Below are 12,876 nucleotides of genomic sequence, written 5' to 3'. Positions count from 1 at the left end.
TCATTTTCATTTTACTGTTTTGTTTGCAAAAATGACGTCCGAATTTTTGATAAACATTGCATCATGACACATAAGGGCTTTACAGGTACATGCTTAATAAACATTTAAAATTGCTGTAAATTTTAAGTGCTTTGGATCGTCTATTCAGAACAGATACCCTCAGGACATTCCATTAAAATCCCCTGCGGACGATCGTGAATATCTTCCCTTGTGAAGTCGCCAACAGACGAATCTGGTGTCTTATCCCTGCAGAGCTGATCAGAGTGTTGGATTCTTCAATCCCCAGCAGTTTCTCACCACCGTACTTCCCCAAGCGGTTGTTTCAGGACATACACTCCCCAACGGAGTTGACAGTGCCAGACTGTATCTTCCCAGCAGAAGTGGCTGCTCCTTAGAGTTCGATGCCAGATCGATAATCCCAATGCCAGATCCATGGTTTCTTTTCTTGAAGCAGAACCTCGGTACCGTATCAGTGTTTGCTCCCCCTGCTGAGTCATCTCTCGCAAACTGTGGTTGCCAGAATCAGTGTAGCTCTCCTCAGCAGCAGACTTCCAATGCCATTCTTTCCCCGATCAGAGTCTCGGTATGGCCAGAACACCGCATGGCTAGTCATCTCCCCACAGAGTTCATTGTGGTGTGTATCTCCAGCAGCCTGGCCAGAGCCCAGAGGATGGTAATCATTTCCCCAGCAGATCCCCTTGCCACGACTTGGCATTCTACCCAGCATTTCGCATCCCTGCATGTAGAATCATATTGCATTGCATCATTCCAAATCGCGTAGCATTTCCATTTTCATGGAGCATTACGCCATTGAAAAATTCAAACATACGCATGTAAGCATAAAACATTCTCGGTATCCCAAGTGATAAGCTAGAAGTTGTTTCCAGTACTCAGACTGAAGATTGTTCATGACTTACCTTTCTTATCCCCAGCAAGTGTCATTGGCCCATGCGCCGCCTCTATTATCATTCCCTATTTCTGCCAATACTGACAGGCATGAAGTTTTCCGGTATCCAGACCGAAGTGGCATTCAGGCCAATTTTCCGGTATCCAGACCGAAGTGGCATTCAGGCCAGTGTTCCGATGTTCAGATCGAAGAAGTTTCCGACGTTCAGGTCGATGCGACTTGTGGCATTCAGGCCAGTTTTTCCGGTATTCAGACCGAAGTGGCATTCAGGCCAGTTTTTCCGGTATTCAGACCGAAGTGGCATTCAGGCCAGTTTTTCCGGTATTCAGACCGAAGTGGCATTCAGGCCAGTTTTTCCGGTATTCAGACCGAAGTGGCATTCAGGCCAGTTTTTCCAGTATTCAGACCGAAGTGGCATTCAGGCCAGTTTTCCGGTATCCAGACCGAAGTGGCATTCAGGCCAGTTTTCCGGTATCCAGACCGAAGTGGCATTCAGGCCAGTTTTCCGGTATCCAGACCGAAGTGGCATTCAGGCCAATTTTCCGATATTCAGATCGAAGAAGTTTCCGACGTTCAGGTCGATGCGACTTGTGGCATTCAGGCCAAGTCTTTCCGATGTTCAGATCGAAGAGGTTTCTGACGTTCAGGTCGATGCGACTTGTGGCATTCAGGCCAAGTCTTTCCGATGTTCAGATCGAAGAAGTTTCCGACGTTTAGGTCGATGCGACTTGTGGCATTCAGGCCAATTTTCCGATGTTCAGATCGAAATCCTTTCCAGTATTCAGACTGCTGAGCGGCATTCAGGCCATGGTTATTTCTGTGTTACCATTTATTTTGGTATCCAGTTTATAATTCTTTTTCGATATTCAAACTGACTCTCACCGTACCAGACGGATTCTTCTTTCAAGACCACCTCTTTGCCGATTCTGACAGGCATTGTGACTTCACTTCACTTCAGTGCAAATTTTTGGGCTTTTATTGTATTCAATCCCTTGATACCTCGAAAGCATGAAAGCAGTTGTCATCTTCTTTCCGGGTCTCCAGTTGATTGAATAGGGGCAGCTGTAATACCCCAAAATTTACCCTTCATTTTTTCTAAAAAAAAAAAAAAAAAAAAAAACGAAAACGAGAAAACAAAAACAAAACAAAAAACCGAAAAAAAAAAGGAAAAAAAAATATTTAATTAATTAATTAATTAATTAATTAATTAATTAACTAAATAAAATAAATAAATAAATAAAATATAACAAATTATTTTGGACTTGGGTCTCCCTCATTTGAGCCCATTACCCACGAAAATCAGTCTATAAATACTGAGGTTTCAGTAGAGGAAAAGACACTTGGAGTTACACTGGGAGATTCACTTGAGAAAAAGGGAGAAAAGCAAAATACCCTGAGGAAAAAGATAGTGAGAGAAGACCTGACAGAGAACTCAGAGCAGCCTCCAAACCCTGAAGGGAACTCAACTTGTAAACCTCACGGGTGCAACTCAATTTCAATCAAGCTCTCCAATCAGGTTTGCCCTATATCCATCATCTTTATGCCTTTTATTTGAATGCTCTAAATGTATGAGGTATTATGGGTGAATTTGATACCTTTTTGTGAGCCTTTTGTGAATTTTGATGGAATTATTCATGTGGTTACATTTTGATTTAGGGGCAACTCTGGGTTACCCTATTTTGTTTATTCTAACCTGTCTTGTGTTTCCATGACATTGTTTTCTCTTGATTTCATCCTGCTGCTCTAACCCTTTGTCGAGTTTTGTGAGGGCTCACATGGCTTTCGCAGAGACACTCGCGTGGTTTCCCACTTTATTTGTGGGATACCCCCTGGAGTTTTATTCTGATTATTCGTGTTGACTGATTTCCTTTGACGGTCCAGCTGGAGACATTTCAGGGTTTCTTGCCCCTTTAATTGCTGTAACTTAGGATCTTTATCCGTGTGGTAATTTTTTCCTTTTCTCATACTTTATCGCTTTCTTAGCTGGAAGACCTCGATAGGAGGCAATGTTTGAGCCCCTTGGTGGCATTTTACTTTGAGATACATGTTTTGTGTTTTGTATTCATATCCCCACATGTAGCGCGGTTCCTTCGTCAAGGACTGCCTGTTTGCCCTCGAGCATCCCAAACCCTAAAACCCAAAGCAACACGTTTACTCCTTCTACTACAGGCGAGTAAGTCTCCAAAGGTCGAGCATCCGGTAGATTGCGTAGTGACGTCGTTCGTCCAAAACCCAATCCATAACCCCGTAGTTAGCCGAACTACGGCTTGCTCTGATTCTCATTCCAGATGAGATACGTAGGCATAAGACGCGATGTCTTAGCGAGCACACATCCCCCAACCCATAGGTCAGCCGAGCTACGAAGACTCTGATTCTCATATTCAGATGAGATACGTATGCAGTGGATGCGACATCCGCGCGAGTGATTTTCATTTAACCCTTTTTTTTTTGGTAAACAGCACAAGATAAACTCACACCCTTTAGACAAGAACTATAAAAGTGGATCCCGTAGAGTACTACGGATGCGTAGGGGTGCTAATACCTTCCCTTCGCATAACCGACTCCCGAACCCAAGATTTGGTTGCGAGACCTTGTCTTTTCCTTTCCTCTTTTCAGGTTTACTTCGAGCGTTTCCTTTCCCTCCTTTGGGATGAATAACGCACGGTGGCGACTCTTCTGTCATTTTCTTTCGTCGGTTGTTTTTTTCGCACACTGTATTTTTCAGGTTGCGACAGAGGGGTCTGCAACAATTGGGTCGCTGTGGATGTTCCTACAGTTGTCCACAAGTCAACGTAATGATCACTTTGTTTAAAAACCCTTCTCCCATGCCAAAAGGAGAAGTGATGACATTGTTGGCAACATAAATACAATGATATTTTCATTCAATAAATTCATGTTAAATGTTTGTTTTTCCAATTATTTTCCCTTTTTGCTTTTTTTGCATGAAATTGGTGATCACATAAAACCTTAAAAAAGATAAAATCAATCTTTTCATTTGCATAAGGATTTGCCTTGTTTGATTTCTAAAAGCTTTTCATATCCAAAATCGTTATGCAGGTTGATTTCTAAACCTATTGAACATAATGATCCAACGCCATCTTCCAATTTTGAATTCCCTGTATTTGAGGCAGAGGAAGATGATGTTGAAGAGATTCCTGACAAGATTACCCGTCTACTTGAGCATGAAGAGAAGATCATTCAGCCGCATCTTGAGAATCTGGAAACAGTCAACTTGGGGTCTGAAGATTGTGTGCGGATAGTGAAGATTGGGGCACTCCTGGAAGAATCTGTTAAGAAGGGGTTGATTGAATTGCTACGAGAATATGTCGATGTCTTTGCTTGGTCGTATGAAGACATGCTGGGTCTAGATACAGATATTGTGCAACATTTCCTACCCTTGAAGCCTGAGTGCGTGCCTGTGAAGCAGAAGCTCAGAAGAACTCATCCTGATATGGTAGTGAAGATCAAAGAGGAAGTTCAGAAGCAAATTGATGCGGGGTTTCTGGTGACTTCTACATATCCTCAATGGGTGGCCAATATTGTGCACGTGCCTAAGAAAGATGGAAAAGTCCGAATGTGTGTGGATTATAGAGACTTGAATAAAGCTAGTCCGAAAGATGATTTTCCTCTACCACACATTGATATGTTGGTAGACAATACAACTAAATTCAATGTCTTCTCATTTATGGACGGATTTTCCGGATATAACCAGATTAAGATGGCACCCGAGGATATGGAGAAGACAACATTCATCACACCTTAGGGAACATTCTGTTATCGAGTGATGCCCTTCGGTTTGAAGAACGCCGGAGCCACGTATCAATGAGCTATGACCACCTAGTTTCATGATATGATGCACAAGGAGATTGAGGTATATGTTGATGATATGATTGCTAAGTCGAGAACGGAAGTTGAACATGTAGAGCACTTGTTGAAGCTTTTTCAACGTTTGAGGAAATACAAGCTTCGTCTGAATCCCAACAAGTGTACATTTGGAGTCCGTTCTGGCAAGTTATTGGGCTTTGTAGTCAGTGAAAGAGGTATTGAGGTTGATCCTGCAAAGGTCAAAGCAATACAAGAGATGCCTGCGCCCAAAACTGAGAAGCAAGTCCGAGGTTTTCCTGGCCGTTTGAATTATATTTCCAGATTCATATCCCACATGACTGCCACATGTGCGCCGATATTCAAGCTCCTCCAGAAAGATCAGTCCCATGATTGGACCGAGGATTGCCAAAAAGCTTTCGATAGTATCAAGGAATATCTGTCTGAACCTCCAATCCTGTCTCCGCCTATAGAAGGAAGACCTTTGATCATGTATCTGACAGTTCTTGAAGACTCAATGGGTTGTGTCCTTGGTCAGCAAGACGAATCAGTAAAGAAAGAATGTGTTATTTACTACCTGAGTAAGAAGTTCACTGATTGTGAGTCTCGATACTCAATGCTTGAAAAGACATGTTGTGCTTTGGCTTGGGCTGCTAAGCGTTTACGCCAGTATATGATAAATCTTACAACTTGGTTGATATCCAGAATGGATCCAATCAAGTATATATTTGAGAAGCCTGCTTTAACCGGGAGGATTTCCCGTTGGCAGATGTTGTTATCTCAGTATGATATTGAGTATCGAGCTCAGAAGGCTATTAAAGGTAGTATCTTGGCTGACCACTTGGCACATCAGCCGATCGAGGATTTTAAGTCAGTTCAATACGACTTCCCAGATGAGGAGATTCTGTATTTGAAGATGAAAGATTGCGATGAGCCTACACTCGATGAAGGGCCAGAGCCTGGTTCCAGATGGAGTATGGTATTTGACGGCGCTATAAATCAGTACGGAAATGGTATTGGGGCAGTAATCATTACTCCTCAGGGCACACATATTCCTTTTATAGCAAGGCTAACTTTCAAATGCACGAATAATATGGCTGAGTATGAGGTTTGCATTATGAGATTGGAAAAATGTATTGATCTAAGGATCAAGCATCTTGATGTTTATGGTGATTCGGCCCTTGTTGTCAATCAGATTAAGGGTGAATGGGAAACGAATCAACCTGGTCTTATTCCATACAGAAATTACGCGAGGAGGATTTCGACGTTCTTTACTGAAGTTGACTTCCACCATATTCCTCGAGATGAGAATCGGATGGCGGATGCTCTTGCTACGCTTGCTTCGATGATTATGGTTAAATATTGGAATGAAGTTCCCAACATCACTGTGATGCGCCTGGATAGGCCAGCTCATGTATTTGCAGTTGAAGAAGCGAAAGATGATAAGCCATGGTATTATGACATCAAGTGTTTCCTCCAGAACCAGGTTTATCCGCCTAGGGCATCTGTGAAAGATAGGCAGACTTTGAGGAGATTGTCAGGCAGTTTCTACCTCAATGGCGAAGTGCTTTATAAGAGAAATTTTGACATGGTTCTGCTCAGATGCGTGGATAGACACGAAGCAGACTTGTTGATGACTGAGGTCCATGAAGGTTCATTTGGTACTCATTCCAATGGACATGCCACGACTAGAAAGATGTTGAGAGCAGGCTACTATTGGCTGACAATGGAGTCTGGCTACTGCAAATATGTGAAGAAATGCCATAAGTGTCAGATTTATGCGGATAAGATTCATATTCCTCCGACACTTCTGAATGTGGTTTCATCACCATGGCCTTTCTCCATGTGGGGAATTGACATTATTGGCATGATTGAGCCGAAAGCGTCCAACGGACACAGGTTTATTCTCGTAGCAATTGATTACTTCACCAAGTGGGTTGAAGCTGCGTCATATGCAAATGTGACCAGGCAGGTGGTCGTGAAGTTTATCAAGAATCAGCTTATATGCCGTTATGGTGTGCCAGATAAGATCATTACTGATAATGGATCTAACCTGAATAACAATATAATGAAAGAGCTGTGTAACGAGTTCAAGATTGCACACCATAATTCTTCTCCTTACAGACCCAAGATGAATGGGGTTGTTGAAGCTGCTAATAAGAATATCAAGAAGATTATCCAAAAGATGATTGTTACGTACAAAGATTGGCATGAGATGCTGCCATTTGCTTTACATGGATATCGTACATCTGTCCGCACTTCAACAGGGGCAACCCCTTTCTCTCTTGTTTATGGCATGGAGGCCGTACTCCCAGTAGAGGTGGAGATCCCATCAATGAGAGTCTTGATGGAGGCCAAGTTGACTGATGCTGAATGGGTTCAGAGTCGTTATGACCAGTTGAACTTAATAGAAGAGAAGAGATTGACTGCCATGTGTCATGGTCAGTTGTATCAGCAGAGAATGAAGAAAGCTTTTGATAAGAAGGTCAAGCCTCGTGTGTTCCGAGAAGGTGACCTTGTGCTCAAGAAAGTCTTATCTTTCGCGCCCGATTCCAGGGGCAAGTGGACTCCAAACTATGAAGGTCCATATGTTGTTAAGAGAGCCTTTTCAGGCGGTGCTTTGATACTTACAACTATGTGTCGCATTACGCGAAAAACCGGCGGGAAAACGAAACAACAGAGCCGCCACCGTGCGTTATTTATCCCAAAAAGGGAAAGGAAACGCTCGAAGTAAACCTGGAAAAGACATGGTCTCGCGACCAGAGAGAGATGGGATCGGGAGTCGGTTATGCGAAGGGAAGGTATTAGCACCCTTACGCATTTGTCGTACTCGACGGGATCCACACACAAAAGGAAGGATAAAGGTTGTTAAACACTGCTCAAACAAACATCAAACACTAGCTGAAAAGAGACACAGGAAAACAAGAGAAACTAACTCGGCAGGTTATCGCATCCTGGGCCTACGTAGTCTGTCAGGCACAGACATCAGAGTCGACGTAGTTCGGAATAGGGGGAAACGTGCTCGCTAGGATGTCGCATCCTATGCATACGTATCTTCTCGGACTAAAGAAGAATCAGAGCACTCGTAGCTCGGCTAACGCACGCCAAACAACACAACACAGGAAATCGAATGCCAATCGTTGGGCTTACGTCAAACTCCACACAAAAACAGGCAAACATGGAAACCGAATGCCAATCGCTGGACTTACATCAGACTCTGAACCAAACACACCCACACTGGAAACCAAATGCCAATCGCTGGACTTACATCGGACTCCAAGCACACAACAACAAGATACGGAATGCCAATCGCTGGTCTTACATCCATCTCCTAACACACACAAAGACAAAACAAAAAGGGCGCCCGGAGAGATCAGCTCATCTCCTGCCTACGTACCTCATCTGGTATGAGGATCAGGGCGACGTAGTTCCCCTACGCAGGGACAAATGACTAGCCTAACCAGATACAAAGGGAGACACAAACTACTAGGGAGACTACGACTCGAGCCTAGAAGTTGTCATGCATCATAGCCCTATGTTAAGGTTTCTGTCTAACTTGCACAGGAAGCAAGCTAACCTAAACATGACTTACACAGGAAGCAAGCCAAACTAAACCTAACTTGCACAGGAAGCAAGCTAAACTAAAAAAAGCACAAACACACAAGCACAAATAGCACACACTATATGCAATCAGTTGGCTCAATCAAGGTTAGGTTTTAGTCGAGGGGTCATGTCAACCTCGACAAACAAACCACTGTAACAGGGTGATGTTAGCTCTTAACCCTAACATTGAGAGTTAGGGTGAAGCAGATGAAATAAGAAGTGAGGGGTGTGCCTCACAGCTCTTATCCCTGGCCTGGGAGAGCTTCAGACAAATGAAGGTGTGGGAGTTCAGAAAGTTGGAACTCTTCTATCCACATATGACTGACTCAACATGGATCTTGGGGTTAATATCCACAATGCATCAACACAAGGTGTATGAGCAAAGGGATGACACACTGAGTAGCAGGAGATGGACTACACATCTCTTGTATCTGCCAATGCCTCTTCACTTAGGAGGTCTTTTGATATGTACAGGGACAAAAATAAACAATCACAAGCATTGCCTCTTAAGGAGGACTTCAGACTGGTGCCTGCCCAAGTAACAGGACAGGTCTTCCAGACTACATGAAGTCAGAGAAGTTATACCTCAATGCTTAATCTATCAAGCAAAGCAAAAGCAATTTCACAATGAACTAGAGCAACTAATGTACCTGAAAACAATCCAACTCAGTCAGTACACAACTCAAAAAAAAGTCAAACAGACAGTTAATAACCAATGGTCAACAGACAAGGTCAAACAGACAAGCAAGCAATGCATCAAGATGCAAAGCACAATCTCAACTCAAATGAGCTACAAGTAACCTACAAAACAAGTCAAAGTTAGTCAACCAATCTCAAATAATCCAATTCAAGCAATGTGAATCAATCCACCTAAGGCAATGCACTTCTTTAACCTGAAACCAAAGCTCAAACATAAGCATAAACCACTAGGACAAGGCCTAGGGTCAAAAGGGGAGAAATAAATCAAAACATAACATGAAAATTGACATGAATCAAGCTCAATCAATTAAGAACAATATCCAAGTGGTCCCATGTCAATAGCATCAACCAAAATCATTTCATAAAGCAAACATGGCAAGGCATGCAATTTGAAAGCTCATAGAAGCAAACAGAATGAACCAATCCACATCAACTCAAGAATGACTCAATAAATCCCAAGAAAACTCATGGCTAAACAGCACTCATAACATGATCATCATACCAAATTTCAAGGCATTTGGACAAGTTTAAGCAAGGCAATTAAATTCATCAAGTCATGGTAAAAACAAACAAGCTCAAAAAAGGCACAAATTGATACATCAAGTTCACACAAGCCGAAAACAGAATCCACACATGATAAATGTCTCAAACCAAAGCCACAATAAACTTCAAAGTGTCTAGAATCAATGTACAAAATTTCAAGCTCATAGGATAAACATCAAGCATTTCACAAATCATTTAAATTCGTGACTATCCAAAAGTGCACAAATGATCAACCAGCAAAGAAAATCCCAAACAAATCAGAAATGCATCCAAAAATTCCAGAAAAAATCATGATCAATCCTAACATCCAGAAAAAGCATCATGAAAAATATCTCATCAATTGGCATTTAATTGGCATGGAAAATAAAATCAACAAGTTGAGCAAGCAATGGTGTGACACACATTGTCACACCTATATTAAACAGATCATATCTCAACAACCAGAAATGAGAAAAATGAAAACTCTATACCAAAATGTCAATTAGGATGTCTAGTTTAAGCATGCAAAATTTCACAATCATTGGATTAAAATCCATCATTTCACAGTCAAAATGGAAAGCAAGGTCAAGATAGCACATGTATACACAATCCCTAAGCAACATTAAAATCCATGCGTGCACAATTTCTGGAAAAATCATCAAAAAATACTAGAGATCATGAGGAACATCATGCAAAAAATCCCATCTCATTTGGACAATCCATCATTGAGTTATGCATTTTTGAATGAATGAAAAAAAATTAAAAAAACATGGAAAGGCATAGCATGAACATGGATAACATAATGAAATAAAATGCCAAGGCCTAATGTGGAAATGTCTACGCCCGGATTTGAACCGTGTGCGTTTTTGAACTGAGCGCGCTTACAATGAAACACAACGTTTCATTAAAGCTGATGTGGCACAGGGAAGCGCTACCAGCCAACCATTTAGCCACGCCAGATACATGCAACCAATACATGGCGATTAACATGAAAAAGCATGCAAACAGCGTGCTACAAGATCAAACAAGGCCTGGGAAACGAAAACCTAAGAAGCTCATGCGTGTTCATCATCAATTTCCAAGTCAAGAACAGTTTGTCACAGAAATGCACAAAATTTATATCAATGGTTTCATCTTTCAGTGTACAACAACATGCTATGCTTGGATTAACCTAATTCTCATTATATCACAAGATTCGATCAAAAGAAAGTTCATGCTTCAAACTTAGATTTGACATAACTCATTCATTACTCAACGAAATTCCAAGATCTAAAGCTCAGTGTGACCTATGTTCAAAGATCTACCACATGCATATCCTAATTTCAAGAATCTTGAGACTCGAATCCTGACCTTAATTGAAGTGCAGAAGTGGAATCGTGACTTTCAAGCCTTGCAAGGTCCAAACAGATGCTTCTTTGCTCTTGAATGAGTGAATGGATGAAGAATTGGAGGTTCATCTTGCACGATTTAGCTTGAATCTTCAATTGCCATTGATGATGCAAGGTTGCAACAGTTCCAAAAGCTGCTCGAAAACCTTGAAATCTTGCTTCCAACACACTCAATTATGCTGATGGATGATGATTCAACCGAGAACAAGGTAATGGATTTGAAGAAATTTACAGAAAAAAAGTGAGAGAGCAAAATGGTGAAAATTGCAAGTAGATCTAGATCTGAACCAAAATGAAATGTTAAGCATGAATTCTGTTATGATTATCTTTATATATGAGCTGCTAATGATTCTCTTAATCACAATTAGCCAAATGCAAGTGTATTAAGTGAAATGCAAGTGTAAGTGCAAATTGGAAATTCACCCTCATGTGCATGAAATGGATGCTACAGTACACGAATTTGGGCCTAAATCCACTCAAAATTCTGTTTGTAAGCCAATGGAAGTGTTGTCATGTGTAAACAATGCATTATTTGAAAATTTGAGAATTCCATCCAAAAATCAAGTGAAAAATCAAATGATTATGTGATGGAAATACATGGCTTATGATGCATGATTTGGATAGTAGAGGTCAAAGCATGAATGTTGCAAAAAGAACCATTCCAATTGGCCTTGTGGTTCAAAAGTTATGCACTTGTGAACTTCAAATTATCTTGACCATGATTGATCCATAACTTTCCAACCATTCATGAGAAATTCATGTTCTTGGACTTTTTGGAAAGGTGAGAGCAAGATCTTCAACTTTCATGTTGGACAAAATTTCATTTGAAGCTTTCTTGATGATGTAATCTTGAGGAGAAAACCTTTCCATTTTTGGCACTTTCAAATTACAGGTCACTTACTATTTTTGGAAACTTTTCATCTGACCTCAAATTCTTCATTGTTGATGTTTGAAATGTCAAATGAGACTTGTATGGACATGAATGAGGCCTCTGTAACCATCTCCCATCTTCAAATCCATGATTGAATGCACAGTTGACTTTGATTGACTTTCTAGGGTTTCAGGTGAATCTCAGCTTGACTGATGACTTCTGAACATCCAATCTTTGGTCAAACCACTTCAAAATGATTCTTGGATCACATGAACTCAATTTACAAACCCTAGGGCTTTGCTTCCATAGGAATTGCACTTTCTTGCTTGCACAACTGGATCTCCTGACCAGTCTTGACTTATGAACTGATGACTTGCACTAGGCAGTGGACAATGCAATGCTATGCAGTGGACAATGCTAATGTTAATGACCTAAAATGAAAATGAATGTACAAAATGGGAGGTGCAAATTTGAGGTGCTACACTATGGATGGGGAGGATTTCACTCGTCCTGTGAATTCAGATGCAGTCAAGAAATACTTCGCCTAAAAATAAAAACAGAATAGCTCGCTAAGTTGAAAACCCGAAAGGGCGGCTTAGGCAAAAATTAGCATCTCGGTGGATTGAAAACCCGAAAGGGCGATCCAGGCAAAAGTTAGAGACATGAAAAATGAATATATGCATCCCGCTAGATTGAGTACCTCATCCTGGGGCAATCTAGGCAAAAATTAGGGATTTGGCAAGTAACTGCATCCTGACAAGACTGTGTTCTACAACTGTCATCTGTCAGAGATTCTTGTTCATTCGTCGTCAACCAAAGCTTCAAATACATCGAATTCAGAATTGGTGGAGAAATGGTCATTATGTTCAATGTAGCCATTTTCCAATATATATCACCAATTTCAAACTTGTAAAGCTCTATGGGGTCTTGCCATTTGCAGGCTACCATTCTATCAAATAAATTTGAGCCTTTATCCAATTATTTGCACTCTTATTTGTTTCTATTCAACAAATGTTTTGCATGTTTTAATTGAGAAAATGTCATTTTTTTAAACAAACAAATTT

Source organism: Lathyrus oleraceus, chromosome 1 (genome assembly GCF_024323335.1).
Source record: "Lathyrus oleraceus cultivar Zhongwan6 chromosome 1, CAAS_Psat_ZW6_1.0, whole genome shotgun sequence".
NCBI classification, from domain to species: Eukaryota; Viridiplantae; Streptophyta; class Magnoliopsida; order Fabales; family Fabaceae; genus Lathyrus; species Lathyrus oleraceus.
The sequence above is the reverse complement of the archived record's forward strand: the minus strand, read 5'-3'. Positions refer to the sequence as shown.